General features: G+C 44.1%; 1 long non-coding RNA gene across 2 annotated transcripts in view; it reads left to right on the top strand.

Moving 5' to 3' along the window:
- The first annotated feature begins 696 nt into the window (after nucleotides 1-696).
- The window catches only part of LOC118229892, a 77,905-nt gene continuing 58,811 nt past the window's right edge, over nucleotides 697-19,790 (top strand). The window contains exons 1-2 of one of the 2 annotated variants that reach the window (XR_004765763.1): nucleotides 697-840; nucleotides 1,572-1,668. This is a non-coding gene — a long non-coding RNA (uncharacterized LOC118229892). The remainder of the gene's footprint in view (nucleotides 841-1,571; nucleotides 1,669-19,790) is intronic. The other variant, XR_004765764.1, reaches the window with a different exon arrangement.

Here is a 19,790-nt window from a genome sequence, read left to right as displayed (position 1 = left end):
AACACTGAATATTTGGTTGAAAATGTCCCCGATAGAGTCAATGCCCTCCTACACTCAGGGCACCACATTTAAGTTCTGTGGAGGGCACCCAGGGTAATTTAAGAGAGTTCTCTCCAAACAGGCAGACACTATTTTGTTTTTAATTGGCTGACTTGCTTTTTATCTGCTTAGGGACAAAGGGGGAAAAGCTTCATAAACGAACACATTTCAAATGCAATTATACTTGCAACTGTAGGCCACTTCATCATCACAGAATATGCAGTGAACGGCATACTGGGTTTCCCTTGAACAAATGTGTACCCACAGTTTCTCTAATTCTTTTGTTTGGAATGCTAAATTGTATTTGTAGGACCCCATCCATCAAAACAACAGCATCTCTCAGTTCGTATGCTAATACTACCCACCAATTTTCACTCTGCAGTCTATCCGTTGAGCAGAGGCATTCTAAAGACTACACATCCTGCTGCCTCCGGTGGACAGGTGACACCTGATTAACCGCAGGAGTTAGTTACTCTCGCGCAGCAAGCTGCTGGACACCCTCCAAATATGGCCGTCACCACCATAAAGGACATGACCTCGGTAATTTATTTTATAAATATTTTTCTGTATTTGTTATAATTTTTTTCGCCCACGGCTTAAAAGGCACGTAATTCTAAAAAGAAGAAAATTATCAAGGGGAACGTAACATATTCACGTTCCTTGTTTCAGACATTTCTGAGCCAGCAATTAATTTACGTCACAGAAACAAAATCCAATTCAGTGGTGTGCACGCGACACGCCTCTTGGTGGAAGAGAGTAATCCTCTAGTTTTGTGGAGGCCTACGCGACTGTTATGACCATGTAAGTAATCTTTCTCTGTTGTATATTATCGGTTGATTTTATACTATATATAGTTAAACTTTAAGGGAACCGTTCGTGTTGTGCACCTGCCGTTGTCCATGGGGTTGTTACTGCCGTGGCTCTCACGCTGTGGAAGCTAGCTAATTATCTAATTGAAATGTTGACCATTATCTTTGCACACCAAAGTTAATTTGTTGGTTCACAGTGAGAACGGGTTTGCACTAGCTTTCAGAAAGCTGAATTTTCAAAATAGAAAATATGTTTTTCTACGTCTTGGACAATTTCACCCGTGTTTTAAAAAAACGGACACAATTAATTGAGTAAATCAGACAATGGCTGTGTGGGGGTCTACATTTGTTTATATTTGGTTGAACTTTTTAGCGTGTCAAAAATTGTAGGCTAATGAGGTAGGTACTAGCTATCTTTCGTAGGTGTGGCCTGCAGCAGATTACTAAATGAATGTTAACATTGTTGCTGAAGAAATCAGCATTAATATAATCAACGTGTTGATTTGCTTTTTTACTCGCTGTCAAAACGGAAAAGCATGCATTATGAACGCACGGATCTTTTCCCCAGCTGGTTGTACGCCCGGGATGTTACAACAATTACTGAAGTGAACTACGGATGGGTTTTCATCTTGAGTTCAGTTAGTAGAAAGAGTGTATGTAAAAATTAGACTTAGCTCATTTCTTCTTCTGTTTATTTATCATAATCTTTTTAAATGCACACAGAATTGTCGACCTGGAAAACACCTAGCCTTGTCATGCTGTTGAGACAGAGACTGTGGAGGATGTTCGAGCCCAGTGCTGGAAACTCTCTATGTCGTTGGTAAGTCACGTGCCTAGACAGGTTAACCGGCGTGTTCTCCTAGTTATGTAAGTTATGGTTCTAGACAGTGGGATGCGTCATTGCGCTAACGCTGACTGCGCTAGTACTGTAACTGGTCGCTACGTACAGAGGGACCCCTGTGTTGCGTAATTCACCGACGCTGCCCTTGCAGTGTTTGCGTGTACTGGCGAACGAAGGTATTATGTAGTGGCGATCCCCTCAGCCTGAAATGATTTGTTTTGAGGACTTGGACTATAAGCTTGGGAACCACAGGTCTCATGCAAGAACTGACACATAAATCACTAGCCATCCACAAGGCCAGTCATAGTAATGATGACTGCCGATATTAAATCACATTACTCAGTCCCTCGCCCATTCGTGCATAGAGCTAGGTTTCATTTCAACTTTGTGGAGGACACACTACTGGACTACCTGGCCACGCATGGTCAAACATCAAGGCTCATAAGCATGCTAGCCAGTCTAGTTATGAGTTCATATGAAAATGTCGAGGGTGACATGTCTCTCCCTAAACCTACGTGTATGCATTTGTGCATTGCCTTGAGATATTGAGTTACTGTAATTCTCAAAACAGTATCAGTGGGATAAAACTGTAAGGAGTGCACATTTCCAGGGCAATGAGGCCATCGATGGCTGGCGGGCTGTTTGAATTAATTTAAATGAAAATAATCCTCTGGGTAAAAAAAAAAAAAAAGGCTTGAAATTGAGGCGATTTTGGGTGAAGAAAAAATAAACTGTTTACAAGGCTGTCCAAGCTCAGTTGCTGATGTGAAATCTTCATTATTCCAGATAAATTGGGACACCGCTGCCAAATAACGTCTTGAATCGCTGATTGTGTTTGAGTTTACTTTTCAGAGCGTCTCCCACTTGGATTGTTGTGTTTTTTTTTTTTTTTTTTTGTTTTTTACTGCCAAAATTTAATTTCAGCTTTTATTAAGAGTCTGCATGTGAATTAAGTCAAGTGAAATCTGTCAGGCATCATTGCACCGGCTTCAGTTTTTCTGCAGCTTGACTCTCGGAAAAAAAAACTAAATTATAACCTAAATAAAAAAAGAAAGCTCATGCAAAACACTTTCGTAAATGTAGAGCAGGGGAGATTATGAGGCGGTGACAAGCAACCGTTATTTTTTATACTGCCTAAACCATTTGCAGTCAATGTCCATATCTTTATTTTTTAAAATTTCTTAGTGCTGAATTGAACACCAATGATCGTAAATGGTTTTACAATGATATTCCGCTTAAAGATGGTTGACGAGCTAAAAATGGCTTCGTATCTCATTTCTGGTTCTGTGGTGCTTGGAGTGGCCAAGTGAAAATAAATAATATTGCATTACATTACATTACATTTATTTGGCAGATGCTTTTATCCAAAGCGATGTACAATAAGTGCATACCGAAGGTCATTGGAACAACTACAGAACACAGGTCCGATAAGGTACAGTACGCATTATGTAACAGTTATTCATAGCCATGAACACATTGAGTCCAGCTCACACAGAAAGCATAGGGCTAGGTCAGAGAGCAATGTTAAGTCAAAATAGGAGTCATGGCAACAAGTTACAACATCAATATAATGATACAAGTGCATTATGAGTGCTGGATGGAGGTACATTTAATATGAAAGTGGTACAGGAGGTGCATCTACATTAACTTAGTTGATGCTCCCCTTCAAAAATTCTTAATTATAGTCCTTATCAGCATCAGTCAATAAGCAGTATATAACACGTTCATAAGCACTACATAAATAGTAATACATGCTTTCCTAAAAAAAAACAAAAACAGGCATACTGTATGATGTTGTGTTGCTAGTGATGCAAAATGTCATAAGACCACAACATATCAAGTGACACACCATATGCCTATTTTTGCTTATTGACTTAAGAATTAATGAATATCTATGTAGTAGTAATTAAGGTGTTATGTACTGCTTATATAAATGCATGTACATGCATATCTATGTATATCTATATGTATATGTACATGTGTAGTTTAGATATATCTGTGTGTGTGTACGTGTGTTAGTGTGTATAGGCAACCGCATTGAATAATGCAGTGCAACGCGTCCTGAAATGAAATGTAAGTTTTCTTTCCCTGTAATTTGGCTGACAGTCATGAAATAAGCACTCTGATTCAGTCACAGCGGTGTGCCGTCTGCCTTAAGGCCGAAGTTGAGAGAGACATCAGCCGCGGAAAGTAAATATTTCAGCGGCGTTTAGCCCCCCGTCGCCAAAATGTCTTCTATTAACCCGGAAAGACGCCTCCGCGGTTCGCCTTCCTGAGCTGCACCCGTCGCCGCTAATGGACGCCCGGCGCGGCGCGGAGCTTCATTAGCGACTCGGACGAACGTTTAAAAACCATGCAAATCGGCGCTGATTTTCATTATGCGCCGCGAGGATGGCACGATGCGCTTGCCTCCTTCACGAGGTTCCATTAGTCCGTTTCTCCCGTGTTTGCGTATTAATGTGCACTCAAGAAGGACGCGCGTGTCCATTTAATTACCGCTTTTTTTTTTGCTCGTTTGCATAATTTACAAGAAGCGGGTTAGTTTGGGGCTGTGTGTCAGGGTGTTTGACGCAGCCGATGAGCGTGTTTGTACCATGATCGAACACAAGAGTGGAAGTGATGTCGGAGTCATGATTGTTCCTGTTCAGCACTGGTGGTCTTCAGCACCACGGACAGCGGCCTACTCCTGCTGACTAAAATACGCCAGATCAACAAGACAACACATGGAGGAGACCCTGTGCCATTGACTTGATACTTCAATTCTTATTTCGCACTCATAAAAAAAAATCGATAAACTCTTAATGAAAAATTTGATTTCCAGCAATCGCAGCTGAAAGGCCTTTCATGTCAACAGGCAGAGATATCAACGACTTTGTAAACATTAAAAAAAAAAAACTTTTACCACATCAGTCATTGAGGCTGAAAGCTGCAGTGCAGGCGGAATTAGATTACTGTAGAAGTCTGATTTAATATGGAGCTCGCTCACGAGCAGATGCTGTGCTCCGCTGCTATATAAAGTTTATCCCTGCGAGACTGAAAATACGAATACATGCCGATCCACGTTTATGTTACGCGTTCAGCCAAGATTACAGATCTGCGGCCTTCACGGCAGAGTTTTATTTTCTACGGAGATGAAAGAGCATACGATAGATCAAAGAAAGATTATTTAGAACAATTTCCGAGCTTTTTAAAAAAAAAAAAAACAAAAAAAAAAAAACCGGCGAATGAGGAACTGGAGGTCTACAGTTATCCGATGGCGGTTTTTTTTGATACACGGACGTTCCGTGTGACTCCTTGGTGGCGGGGTCCTTTGTGTAGCCTAATGGCCTTGCTAATTGCTTCTCCAAGGGCACTTGTGATCAAACGCTGAGTCAGGCAGGCCGGTTCAAAGAAAAAGCCCTGGTCTGGGGTTTGAGACGATGGGACACCGAGTTTTATTTTTCATTAACGGCTGACGTGCGGATCGACCGCATCAAGGTCGAGGTCGGCTCCGGGTTCCAACGGGACGTTAATGCGAGGCCGCGTTCGGCGTTTGGGATGACCTTCTGACGGGGCAGAATAACGAGGACGCCGACGATAATTAAAACATCAGCAGAAGACGGGCAGAAAGCAGGATTGAACTAAAAATAAATCAATTTGACATTCTGGAGACTACTCTTTGAAATAACATGATCATGCAAGATTTTTCAATTGTGTGTGTGTGTGTGTGTGTGTGTGTGTGTGTGTGAGAGAGAAAATGTATTAGAGAGAATGAGAGAGAGAAACATTTTGCCATCTGTATTTGTTTGTAATTGTTGTACATAGTGGCATGATTGGCCTTTAGTATTGTGATCCTCCTAGTTTCCTTAAATGTAATTTAAAAGATTGTCGCCTAGCTCTGATATGGTCCACGCAGTGAGGTCATCACACTGGAGATGGCTGAGAAACTGAAGGTAGTAGCTCACTCAGCCTCGGTGATCTTCTCATGGAACTAATCCTGTAGATGTGACCTGGTTGGATTGTTGGATATTGCAGGTAGCAGACGTAGCAGATAGCAGTTGTCATCGGAGTTGATTGTGGTTCTACAATAAACCAACTAATCCAGGGCCCTATGCTAACATTTCTTCCAAAGGAGTGCATATTTTGGAGCACACTAATGCATCCTAATTAGTTGATGTGCTCCTAAATTGGTTTTCTAATTGGCACACATCGGTTTTCAGGAGCAAATGCCCCTAAAATGGGAGCACTGTAGAGCCCGGTAATCTCAGGATCCGATATTGGCCTGTTATTGTTACACAACAGTTGATTTTTGTTATGATAATTACATAAGTCAGTGAATAATGTTGCCATTATAAAGGTCCCAGTCAGGTATTGTATGAAAAAACAACTTTCAGACCAGTGTTAAACTAGCCAAAACTTTTATAAGTTAACAACAACATTTTGTGTACAAATTCTTGCCAAATTGATGCATTAAAATTCATTGCCATTATAACAGGGGCATCCGTTTTCTTCAGGGTTATTGCATTTTCCCCCCAAAACGCTCCCGACCTTCTCTGCGAAACGAAACTGCGGAGATAAACACAGACTCTCCCTACTGACCTCGCTGAAATGCTGTAACCCTGTACTATCTATTATTTAATGCTCCGTCAAGAGTTATAATTGACCACCTCTGTACTGGTGCTTGAATATTTAAGTCAGTTTGTGGAGAATGTAGATAAAAAATAGCCTGCATTGCATGCTGGGAATGTGTAGGATGAAACAGTGGGAAATCTGAAGTGAGCGAAGCAGAACGTTTGTCTTCAAGGTTAATTGGGTTAGAGGGGTGGGCGAGGCTGTTCAGGCAGAGTTCTGTTTGGACCCCAAATTCTGGTATGGAATCGAGGCAATGCCAGTGTGGGTAGCCCCACAGGACTACGCACAGCTGGCACCAGAAAGCGATCGAGGTCCGCCATCTTTAAGGACACTCCAGTCCGTTAAAAGCTCCTTGAGTGAAGATACACTAGCACAGCCTTTGTGAAAATGTATTTTTGTAAGATGGTTGGGTTTGGATGACCGAGACTCATTGCGCACTAGCGACCCCAGCTGGACGAGAGAGCAACTGCAAGAGTACCTGTAAGGCGGTACGCAAAGTGTCTTCCCCTCTGACTTGTGTCAAACCTGTGATGAGTGGAGCTGAAGGGCATCACACGGCACTTGTGTATACTCTCCTGAATCGATACCGGGGGTAGCAGCAATAGGCGCCTTTGAAAAGCACTGCACATTTTCCAAAACTGGGATGAAAGGGAAAAAGCATTTTTTTTTAAATGATCATTTAGGGGCCTTTAAATGGACCTCGTGTTTGAGTCAAATCGGGAGGGCAACGCAGAGACGCGGTGTTTCGCCCCCTGAGAATGGCCTCTCCTCTCACCTGACGCCGGGACTCGTTAAACCTTGACGAGCGCTCACCCCAGTAATGAGGACGGGCGCCAACTCGAGCGGCGCGGGAGGTGTAATGGGCTAACGCTCGCGGATCGCTGAGCTAATGAGGGTTGTCTTGGCAACTACAGGTATGCTACCTGGCTTTTAAAATTTTTTTTTTTTACCCGGAGGGTTCGTGAGCTGTCACGGCGTTATGAGTCCAGCCTGGGTTCGCCGAGCAGCCGATAGACTGTGGCCTCTCGCACAGGACATTTTCTCGCGTTGAAACGAGCTTAACACACACAGGAGATGCTTTTATCGCTCTTTGTGACTGTCTGCTTCCATTAATGTGCAGGCCTGTGTTCCCCTCAGTGTTTAACTTTTATGTATTAAAAAAAGCGAAACATTTTTACATTTCAGTAGTCTCTAAAATTCATTTCTTCGATCTGTTTTTCTGAAGAGCAAAATATGAGCACTTGCGTCTCCTTGAGAGTTGAAGTTGAGGCCAGATGTTGATAGGATCCAGGGCTGCATGACTTTTTGAGGAAAAAATATTGTATGCATCATTTTTTTCGAACAGAAAAAAAAAGCGAGAAAAAAACTATGAAAGCCCGTTCGGGCGAAATTTCATCTTGAGGCTTTCCTCGGTCTTCAGAGCGGCCTTTCCAATAGCGGTTCTGTCGGCTGCTGAGCATTCAGCCCCCGCTGGAGCGTCAGGACAGGGGTCTTCAGCCCGAATGGCGGTGCTCCACCAGCGGGGGCTGGGCCCACGCAATCAGGGCTTCGCTGATGAACTGATGAGGCGCCCACGAACCCCGCCATGTGAGCCGGGGCGGTAATCTGGGGGGGGGGGGGGGCTGCCTGGAAACGCGCCGGGGGGGGGGGGGGGGCGGAACGAAAAAAAAAAATGATTTGAGGGCCTCGAAAACCGAACTTGTAATACGGGACACGAGACGAGCGGTTTCGCTCAGTTTTCCGCCTCTTTCTCTCTCTCTGTCTCTCCCCCCTCTTTCTTTCTCTCCCCCCTCACTCTCTCTCCCCCACTCTCTCTCTCTCTCTCTCTCTTCTCATTAGTCTGAGGGGAGGAGATTGGACAGCGGAGGGGCGAGCGATGCCTGAGATCGTTACGCTTCGTCTTTCTCACTTTGCATCACCGCGGAAAAAAAAGCGGTTTTCCTGCAACAATCGTTTCCTCTACATTCCGTCCCCGCCCCAGCGGGGAAACGTCCCGAGCCCGAGTGTTTTTTTGTTGTTATCGTTGACAGAGTAACATAATAGTGATAGTGCCTGGGTAAAAATAGGAACATCAGGTTTTACAATGGAAAATAACTTCAGAAGGATATTTTGCAGACAAAATATTTCGTCTGGAACTGATTGCGTTTTCAGGTTTTCGCTTTCGTTCGATTTCATTTCATTCTTACCCAAGGCTCTAAGACCATTCTTACAGAGACTTGAGAGGATGGAATGGAGGCTCTAAGCCTATTAAAAGTTTTGCTTAGCAAAATGGGATGAAATTGGGTGTTATACATATGCTAATATAACTCTGGGAAAAAAAAACAGCGTAGGAAATGACCTGTGGGCAAATGCTCTCTCTTGCATAGAGGCATAATGAGAGGATGCACTGCTTTTGTGTCACAGTGACAGATTAGTCGGCCTGGAGCATCCAGAAATGAATTATTTAAAGCAAGGCTGCGGGTCTGCTTCTTTTCTTTCCTGCTCCACGGGGTCATGAGAAGACGGGCGAAGCCGCTGACATTACCGACGGAACTCTACAAGCGATTTACGCAGGCGGAGTCTGAATAGTTCCGGAACTTTCTGTGGTAATCCAAATGTAGCGTAGCATAATGGCTTCTGCCACAGGCGAAAAAAAGATATAGCTTATGGGTGAAGGTAAAGTTTGAATATTAAGATGTCGGCAGACACATCGGTCAAGGGCAGGGGATCTCAAATTCACCATCCACCCCCCCTCCCCCCCCCAATGTACTAAGCTGTTAAGTGTCCTTGGGCAAATTTAATGTTGTGTTGGATGATTTACCCTCCTAAGATGTACTGTGTGTCAGAAACGGCTGCGCATTTAATTGGGAAAATGTCCTACATTCCCATCCCAGGACTTTGAGTCATTCAGAACAACTAATTATTTCACCCAATGTGGCGAATGATATCCTTAGAGGGAGGTTAGGAGGTCAGAAGAACCATTTCGGGAAAATTAAGAATTCATAGGAAACGCCAAGCCAATGGCAGCGAGCCAAACATGTTCATTCTGGTAATAAGCTGGAAGGAATGAATTATGGAAGTGCATTTAAAAAAAAAAAAAAAGCCTTTTGCACGACTGTGGCTTTGTCTGCTGCTGCTTGTAGCATGATGAGAATTCAATAATCAAAAAAAATGGAATGAAAGTTATACCTGAGAAACATTCAAACCACACACTCAAAAAAAATCATCAGAGTTTGACTGATTATTCAAATTTATCTTTTACTTTTTTCATGTGTGAACACTTTCATGTGTAACAATCACTACTGGTATTTGAAAGCTGTTCTAGAACATAGAATTTTGAAAAAACATTTCCAAAAAACCTACTCTGCAAAGGGGCTAAAGAACAATTTCCATATACTAAAATATTGTAGTGTGGCGGATTTTTCTTCCTGAACCTGCATGCCTGCCAGTCTCAGCCCTTTTTTTTTTTTTTTTGGGCGCATGCAATAAGAATGAAAAAGTTTCCCTGAAAACAAGCCATAAAAACGGGATTTCTCCCTGCAGCTCCGTTACCGTAACACAGGATGAAGTGTTTATGCGGGCCTTGGGCTTAGCGGGAGACTTACGCCGGCGTGGCAAACAGAATAATTGAACTCGAGCAGAAACATCAAAAAGACCAACAGCCGAGTCTCTCAGCCCCGCCCCGCTTCAGCTCTGTTCCGTATCGCCTCTCTGGAGGGATGTCTCCACTAAACCCCTCCAGCAGTGGCTTAGCATACTTATCCCCAAACACCCCCAACCCCAAAACACCCCTACCCCTCCCCCAAAAACACCCCAAGTGCCCCGTCACCATTCCCCTCCCTTAACCACAACCCCCCCCCCCCACAAACCCCCCAACCCTCATCACCATTCCCCTTCGTCATCCCCAACCCCCCCCCCCCCACCACAAACCCCCCAACCCTCCTCACCATTCCCCTTCCTCACCCTCACCATTCACCTTTCCCACTCCAACCAACCCCCCACTTCCCACCATTCCCTCCACTATTAAAAATGCACAAACTCGCAGCTGTTGGGTTGTATAGTGAAAAGTAATGGTGGCCATTTGTGCTCATTTAAGAGAACACAGGTCCTCAATTCCTTTTGAGAATGTAGGGAAAAGCAGGTCAAACAGTTTTTATTTGAATCTAAAGTAAAAGAAAAGCATTTAAAAAGGTGCAGTTGGTGTCCCAGCTATAGTAATCTAACATTGTGTATGCGTAATGCTAAAATGTAATGCATTTATCACGCAGAGGTTAGAATTAAAGTGTATTTTCACTTTAGTGGGAAACTGGACTTCCTGTGCCGTAGTTTAATAAACCTGTATTGGCTTGCACGTGTGCGGTGCAGTTCTGTGCCGTCTGGTGGCTTCGGGCCAATCACACACCACCTGTGTCTCCCCTCATCCTTCAGAGATTTATAGCAGCTAAATCAAGACCACTGTTTCCCCTGGAACGATGGCAGTTATTCTTCTGTCACACGCAGGACAGTATTGTTGATGATGCGGTGTGTGGATGGCATTTGGCGAAGGGGTTCAGAATGGCAGAGCCGATGATTGTGTTCCGAGCTGCAGACCGCTCAAAGGAATAAAACGTGCTGTCCATGTCCATTAACCCTTTATTAAGGTGCAAGGCCACGAGTATGAGATGAGAATATACGCAACTGAACATTCTAATGCCGATCTCACAATCACTACTGGCAATTGAAAGCGATGGAGTTCTAGAACACAGGCTTCTATTCCAAAACACCTCAGCTTCAAAGGGTTAAAAGCTGGATACAGAGTGATACATTGCCATTTGCAGTCCTTTCTCTTCTCTGGGTTGGTCATGTTTTTTTTTTTTTTTTGGGGAAGAGTTTGTTTTCCTCATGCATGCCAGGCCTGTGTGTTCTCAGAACAACATCCTTTCTTCCTGCCTGCATTTCTCAACTACATCTGCATCCCTTAAGCACTTACGCAGTGTTTGCTTAGGATTCCTAATGATGGTGTGAAGACTGGGCCAATGAATGGCCCAGTCTGTCTTTCTGCTTAAGAGCCTCTCCTCTCCTCTGTCCATTTGTTCACTGTAATTAAGGGGTCTGAGAGTTATAACAGAGCGGAACGTTCTTCCTCTCCCTGACGCGTGTGTCATTAAGGGTCTCTCGGCGAACTCAGACACCGGCTCGTGAGAACGCGCTTCGGCTGGGCTGCGTCGCGACCTTGCTCGCTAAATAAAAAAGGATCGTTGAATGGTCTCCCTTTCTCTCTCTCTCTGGATCTCTTTTTCTTTCTCTCTCTCTCTCTTCTCTCCTGGTGAGAAGGTTTTTTTTTCCTCTCCCAGAGGAGTAATTCGTGTGTTTTTCAGTGTATTTCTAATGAAAAGCTAGGTGAAGGTTTTTCTTGCCACGGTTTTCTGCAGATATTGCCTTTCCTGGCCTCCTAATTAATTGAATAATGTCTCTCTTTTCTGTTGGAGCTTTTTACAGTGAAGTGGGCATGAACAGTTAAGTTATAGCGAGCAGTTGAATTGCCCCAAATTGTATTTAATCATGGGATTTATTGGAATGCACTTTCCTTTATTTATTTATTTATTTATTCATTTATTTTTTTGGTTGGCCTTGTTTTTCTGAAGCTAGTTTGTTGTATTCTGCTTGTCGTTGACATTTCCTGCAGGTTAAAAATACGTAATTTGGGTTTGGCGGGCTTGACTGGACACTTCATTTCAGATCACTTACCGCATGAGCCCCCACTGCGCAGAAGTGTTCACGGTTTGTATCAACCCTACGTGAACTTGCAGCGTGTTCCATAAAACAGATGGATGTTTTCTATTTCTTCATCAAAGCAAGTAGCCTACTCTCAAACGACAGCGTTGCTTATTCCAGCAGCCAAATGCAATCAAAATATCATGAAAATATATGCCTGTCTATAAAACATTAATCAACACGCTCTCCGCGCCTGAGTAAACTCCTTTTGGGAAGAAAAAATAACTCTGAGGCGTCTCTACGCGACAGGATGAGCGATTTCAGTTCTCCGCGGGACTGATGACTTCATAGCGAAAAGTATAAAAGCCCACAGGTGAATATAATGCGTCCTTCGCGGGAAGAATCTATTATGCTCCCTGACAGATGGGCGCGGAGGCTGCGTGCAGTTCGTGCTTTTATTTCCCCTGGTGTTTGCCCGCTAAACTAACGGGCCCGCGGTCCCATTTGCTGAATGGCCGCGCGCGCGAAGCAGCTGATCTGAATTCGTTCGAGACGCCTGCGTGCAATCAGACGCGGTGAGACCGTTCCATCATTCCTGTTAAGGCGCGTATTTTCGCGAGGGCTCGGATCTCGCCTCGCCGCCGAATCAGTGGCGAGTTTTGCTGATTTTTTCTTTCTTGTATCCATTTGTTTTTTTAACGGAATGTTGAACTTTATCTACTCGGACCTTTGGGGGGGAAGGGTTTTTTAAAGGATTGATTAATTGGCGCGAGTGTGGATCCTGGCCGAGTAAACTTACATTTTGTGCTAGCGCAAGGGGGAGCAAAAAAACCAGAAAAAAAAGGATGCACAAAATTGCAGTCCTAACTAAGCCCAGCACCCCTACCCCTGTCCAGAGCTCCTCTCTGCCCCTCCCCCCAGATTAATGGCTCCAGAGCTGCCTCTGCCGTTCCGTGGTTGTTTTTAACGCCCTTACTGCAGCGGCAGATTGCTGCGGTCTCATGGCCCAGCACCGCGCGGCAGCTTCCAGATGCGCTGGCCTGTAATGAGATTTCCCCCCCCCCCTCCACTTTCGGAAGGTTACGGCATTCTTTTTCATTCCCCCCCCCCCCCCCCCCCCCCCCCCCCCCCCAGAGTATTTATTTATTTATTTATTTATTTATTTATTTATTTATTTATTTATTATTTGACTCTCAAGGGCACCTTGAGCCATTCTGCTCAGGAACAGAAATGTCCCCAGTTTACGGATCGGAGCGACAAACCACTTGAAATGTAAAATCTAAAACTAGAGCTTGAAATTAATTTCTCCACCCCAAAGGAGAAAGCGTTAGGGGTGGAAATGAATGGAACTGGGTTACCTGCACGTCAGATCTGATGAAAGAAAGTCAGTCTCCCTGGATTTTTTCCCATTCCCTCCCTCCAAGAAAGACAAATGGTTTGTTGACCTGTGAGGGGAGTCAATTTAATATAGTTCTAAAGCTTAGATATGAGCAGGAAAAAATGCATTTTCTCTCCGGAATGAATATATTTAAAGGCTACTCAAATCTATAGAAAAAAAACCAATGTATTTATTTATGTATGACTTATTGGAATAGGTACAGATACAAAGACATTGACACAGTGAAAAAACAATTTTCCGGCACCTTGCACCACAGAGAGTGTACAGCTTATGCAAATTTTCAACAACTGTCCACAGATGGGCTTTTAGGAAGGAAATAGAAATGAAATATACAGTTTCAAAATAAATCAGGCCTTGAGAATAAATGGCTTAAACGAATCGCTGGTTCTGAAACATGATAATAGCCTGCATTTACTGCGGGTCCTTTTGAGTTTGTTACCCGTGCTATGGATAAAAAAAAAAAAGAAAATGTACATGCATACATTTACACTTGGTGGGAGATGGAATGATTACATCACAATGAAAACAGCATGATGGGAAAAACCTTGAAATTCACACGCAAACGTATACGCACAGACACTCACACACACACACACACTCACAGGTAAACGTACACACACTCACACGCAGATGTACACACACGCAAACGTACACACACACACACACACACACAAACGTACACACACATACATCTAGGCCCTGGTAGTAATGAACACTGGTTATTCCTGCCTTGTAGATTTCCCTCGTTTGCTGAATAGTGTCACCGCACCTGATGCTGTTGCTTCACGCTGCCAATCCTCTCAGGCTCCTGGCAACAGGCAGCACGGAATGTTCCAGAACGTTCCGGAATGTGTCATCCGCTGCCTATGCAGATTCCGTGGGCTTCAGCTGTTCAGACGCAGAATTTTGGATGGCATGAAGCACTTCCCATGAAGATTTTCATACACAGTATAAAATGTTCAATGTTAATTTTAACTGTGGCAGTTTTTTATATGAGTCCAAGGGGGACAAAATGTACTGTTATCTGAGTAAGATGCGCTCCTTCAGAGTTGGTTTAATGCTGAAAATTTTACAGTGTACCTGTGTGCACTGTTAAGTGCTATTTATAATTTCATGTCTCCCAAGTTCTGGGCCGATACAGGGAGGTTTTCAGACAGTACAACACTTCCTGTTTTGCTATGTGGTAATGAATCCCCAGGGTGACCAGTCGGCTGTAGTTACTTCCTGTTCCACTGTGTGTATAGTGACTCCCCTGGGTGACCAGTTGGCCGTGGTTATTCCCCAAACTCATGTGCTCATATGTCCGGAAAGGCAAGTGAAATGTGGTCTGGGCGATATACCACCACGGTCATTATTGAATGCGATAACGGTCGTCGCCACCATATGGTGTGTTACCTATTTTTTCCCTCTTTCTCTCTTTAATTATGCCCAAGGTGGTAGTAAGCAACCACGGTTCAGAGGCCGCGTTCAGAAATGCTTCCGGAGAAAAAAAAAGTAACTGTAAACGTAAACGTAATATCTATTGGAATGTTGATGAGACAGCCAATCAGCAGCAAGGTTGTGCTGCTTCCGTGTGATCATGTGACGTGTTTTAATGAATCACGTGGATGCTTGCAAGGCCTTGCTGCTGATTGGCTGTCTTATGATCACCCTGTTACATTTTTTTTTCCGGACGCATTACACGTGGCCTCTGAAGTGTGGTTCTTTGCTACCGCATCTGGTACAATTACAAGGGTAAAGAAAGGCAATGCACCACACTGTGGAGAGGACTGTTGCTACAGTACGTTCGAGAATTATTCATCGCGGTATATCGTCCGGCTCTAACTGAAATCAGCTGCATGTTCTCACGTCTGTGGCTAAATGTGGAGTGGCTTATCAACATTGCCATGCTCCTGCAAAAAAAAAATACAAAAACATTTTAAAACGTGGTGGAATGAGGCTCTCAGGAGCCGCGATATCATTCAGCCAAACCCACTTGTGTTATGAGATCCCTGCAGTACAGCACCACTGAAAATGTCAGCGGACCGCCCACAAAGAAATATGACTGTGAACGCCCACCTGTGGTCTCTGTTTTCACAGAGCTTTTCAAAATTGTTTTTTCTTTTCTTTTTTGTTTTTTTTTTTGGGATACCCATGCCAAATGTATTTAGTGATATTAGATACAGTAGCTTTTGTTGCCGCAGTATTTCACAAAATGGAATAAAAACTGCTCCAGGACCTCAATTACCTGCTTTATATCTTCACAAGGCGAGGAGGGTATGGAAAATCGTTGGGCTGAAGTCTCTACCTCCTGGGGTCCAGTTAAGCGTGTCGCTGATTGTGTGTGCCTGTGTGAGAGGATTGCTAAAAAGGGGGTTTTAATGCAGTTTGTTGGTAGCATATTGATCATTGCAGCTGCAGAAAGGCATTTGAAGACAGTCTGGATCTGCCTCCTCTTCGCTGATCAATCACCTCTCCCTACATTTTGCATTTGCATAGTAACAGCAGACAATGAATTAAAAAAAAAAAAATTTAAAATCTAATGTGTGGGGACTGCTGGGTGGCTCATTCGTTTCCATGGTGCGTAGATGGATGAGCCTCATGGCCTCGGATCAAACCCGCGATTGGCGATTGTGTCTCCCAGGTAATGGGAGAGTTCAGTCTCATAGGGTTTGCATTGGGTTGCCATCTAGCGCCCCCTGCTGGTCGATCGGGCGCTTGTAGATTGCAGTCAAAAGTTGCATATGAAAGGTTCTCCTATGACTCTGCTCTGTGCCAGCTTGGCTGTAGTGTGTGGTGTGAAAAGAACACAGCTGGCAGCACCGCACGTTTTCAGAGGACAACCGCGGATGTCTACTCTCTGTAATTGGCTGCGGGGTTCACGCATGTAAGTGGCTGCGGTTTGATTGGCCGTTTCCAAAATTGGAGCGGGAATTGGATACGCTCGTATCACCAGAGTTGAACAGTCGGCCTGCCAAATTTACATTTAAAACATTTTCATAAAAACAATTTCATTTTTCATACCTACACAATCGGCGGAGGGGAATAATTGAATGAATCTCCATAATCCCGAAAGTGGTGGACAGGATGGGGGAGGGGTGGGGGTGGGGGGGGGGGGGGCAGTGTTCTTTGCCAATGGCTGTGACTTCTAGGAACATTTTTATTTTATTTTTGCTGTTGGATAAATGGCACGGCAGTCAAAGAACCTGCAACAATAGGCAAGCCAAAGGCAGACAGTTCCGACAGAAAAATGCTGTGCTCTCCGGTGAATTGAGCTGACCCAGTTTTCGGAGAACGTGTGCTTCTTCGTGTCCCAGGAACACCCGTGCATACAGATCGATCCGGACTTTTTTTTCCCTTCTCTCCTCCCTCAAGGCTGTCATCATGCAGACACCTCTCTCAGATTAAGAATTCTTTCCGTAAGTGTTATGATTGCTGTTTTTTTTGTGGCGACAGTGAGTGTAAGTGATTATGATTATAGTGAGTGTAGAGGCTTAAACGATAGTCACTGATTGGCTGAAGAGACTTTTCACTCAAGGCCTCAAACGACTGACGATTGAGAGAAAACCACAAAAACCCGAGCTTGAGTTTGACCTCCCTGCTTTGTCGTCTCATGGCGAAAAACGCCATTGGGCGAGTAATTTTCAAGAAATCGTTTAAAAAAAAAGAAAGAAAAAAAAAGAAGTAGCGATTCGGATCATTCTGTGTTACAGCCTTTTATGATTACCCGCTGCATTTTTAGTTAAAAATAACTGTCCCCGGTGTGCACTGTAAGCCGACGCAGGTAGAAAGATCCAAAAACGAAAATGTCCTTCAAAAAAAAAAAAAATGAGAAAAGGGCTTCACTGACTCATTTTATACCATTGATTATCTGAAATGTAATGCGGTTTCACTCCAGCGATCGGGTCGAGGGCGACCGAGTGAAAAGAATCGGCTCCAGTCTTGCGGAACCCCTGAGCGTACCTGGGAGTTAGTGTCTCTAAAGCTGTGCAGTAAAGAAAAAAAATGCATTAGAAGTCGTTGGGCTCCTCGCATTTGTGTAATCCAGAGAAGAAGAAAAAAAAATGTTTTTGTTTTTTTTCCCGTCGGCTGCAAGATTTTCCCCAGATTTACGCAGTCAGCACAGGTACCTGTAGGCAGACCTACCTGTGGACCCTCACTTTTCGGGGGCCCTAAGAAAAGTTTGACATTTTATTTAGACCCACTTGATTCTTTTTCTGCTATCAACTCAGGGGCCATATGCATTATGAGGTGGGGGAAGGGGGCATATCAAATAAAATATTGCTTTCCTCCTTTTGCCCTATCCAGTATCCAGTGGGATGGGCCTCTGAAACTCCCCCTTTCTGGGGGGGTGTGCAATCCCAGGGGATCTGGCAACCCTGACTGGCCTATCCTGCGCCATTCTGAGAGCAAGACCACAGATCGTCCACCGTGACTCTGTAACCCAGGGGCAAAACACAATGTTTCAGTGCTAAATCAGCTCTGGCATTGTGAATCCAAATCTGATAAAGTAAGTTTCATGCCATTTTGGCCCTGCATAAACTCTGCTAGGGTAGAAAATAACAATGAGAGTTTTATTGTGTAGCTTTAGGAAAGGCGCAATGCCCAATGCCCTCCTGGGCCTTCTGCTGCTCTACAGCAGTTATACGAGTTCAGCAAGGTCTCCACTTTAAAGTTGGGTAGTGGAAGAAGGTTTGACTTTGCGGTTATTTTCCTCAGGCAATGCAGACCAAAAAATAAAATAAAATAAAATAAAATAAAAAAAATACAGAAGCACCACTGCTTTGAAAAAATAAAATCTCATCAAAATGACAATTTGATAATCCATGATGAATTGTAGTCAAGGCTTGAGAATACACGTCATTATTTGATTTTTCATCATTCAGATGGGTTCATGCCAAGGAATGGATTAAAGCCAGTTTTAAAAAACAAAAACAGAAATGTTTCCTCTTTTAAAAAATGAATAAGTAACAGAAAACGGGGTGGGCTGACAAAAACATCAGAGTGTGACATTTGAACAAAACATTTTTTCCGCGCTATTTATAAAATCACACGTATACTTCTTTCTCGGTATGAGTGGCGAAATGACAAGTTATCAATCTGAGATGACGGAGCTGTTGCACATCACCAAACCCATCCCGTTCCAACCGTACTGTCATCAGCCGGTGTGTGGTTATTCGGCTTCGACGCGCCTCTCTGCCCCCTATATTTATTACGGGATGTTCACAGCACGCTTTGGTCTCGCTGTGATTGATGCCATACGACCCGTCAAAATTGCCGAACAAGTGTCTGGTTTGTGCTTTTTCTGAAGAGGAAAATAGCTTCATTTTTTTCTTAACAAGCACTTGCAGGCATGAGAAACTGTGTGATTTTCGTGCAAGTTTGAGGTTATTGGTATTTCGCTTTCTTCTTATTCTTACTCTTTTTTTCTTTTTCTTTTTTTGAAACCGCAATTTTAACCGTTCCTTTGTGAAGAAGCAGCACGTCTCCGCGGCTCTCCGGGTTACCGAAGCGCTAATAATATTGAGCTAATACGGCTTCCGTACGCTGTGTGACCCCATTCACGCACTCGCTCGCTGTCGTCGGTTTTAAAAAAAAAAAAAAAAAAACAAATCGGTCGCGGTAAAACGTTCCTCCTCATTACGGACCGAATGTTCCGTAATGGAAGGAAAGGAAGTTTTAACACGGCGCCAGTTGAGGAGACGAGCCAGACACAACATGTTTTCGGGAAGGAGGCCTAAAGTGGGAGCCCTTCTCTCACAGTGTTAGGAGCGCATTTTTTTAGAACGGCTCCTGCAGGATCAATCCCACACTGATGAGTCACCACTGCGGGTAGCCGGACCTACTTGAACAACAGTTCCTTATATCTCCTGTGTGCTCAGACAAAATCCAGCAGTTCCTTCTGACCTCTGGTGGGCCACGTAGCGGCGGGCTAATGCAGCCCACCGTTGTACACTTTCTGTATGACACGCATGGGGGGGGGGGGGGGGTTACGATGAGTCCAAGGGACCTGACTGACAGGGGCCCCCAAAAATTGTGCAGGGATGGGGTGGCCTAGGGTGGTGGGGCCCAATGTGAGATCTTTCCATGGGGCCCAAAATCCCTGGCAGTGTGCCTGGTTACATGCACTAGTTACAGTTGGAACGCAGTTGCATTGTCTCACATTACACTGACATGCATGCATTTGAATGTTTATTGAAGTAACTCCGGTTAAATGCCATTCTTAAAGGCAGGAAGGCAATGCCTCACCTAGGATTCAAACTCGCCAGCCTTCTGGGTTAAATACACTTAGGCCTGCTGGGCCAGCACTGGCATCCCATGAGGGGCTGAACCAGGCCGACCTCAAAAAGGGAGCTGCCAAGTGGATCTGAACGAGTCTGTCTGCCCATTAATTACGTTTTTTACGTACTCTGTGTGATGTACGATTCGGGCAAATAAA

This window comes from Anguilla anguilla, chromosome 6 (assembly GCF_013347855.1).
Source record: "Anguilla anguilla isolate fAngAng1 chromosome 6, fAngAng1.pri, whole genome shotgun sequence".
Lineage (NCBI taxonomy): Eukaryota > Metazoa > Chordata > Actinopteri > Anguilliformes > Anguillidae > Anguilla > Anguilla anguilla.
This window is presented reverse-complemented; position numbering and strand designations above follow the sequence as displayed.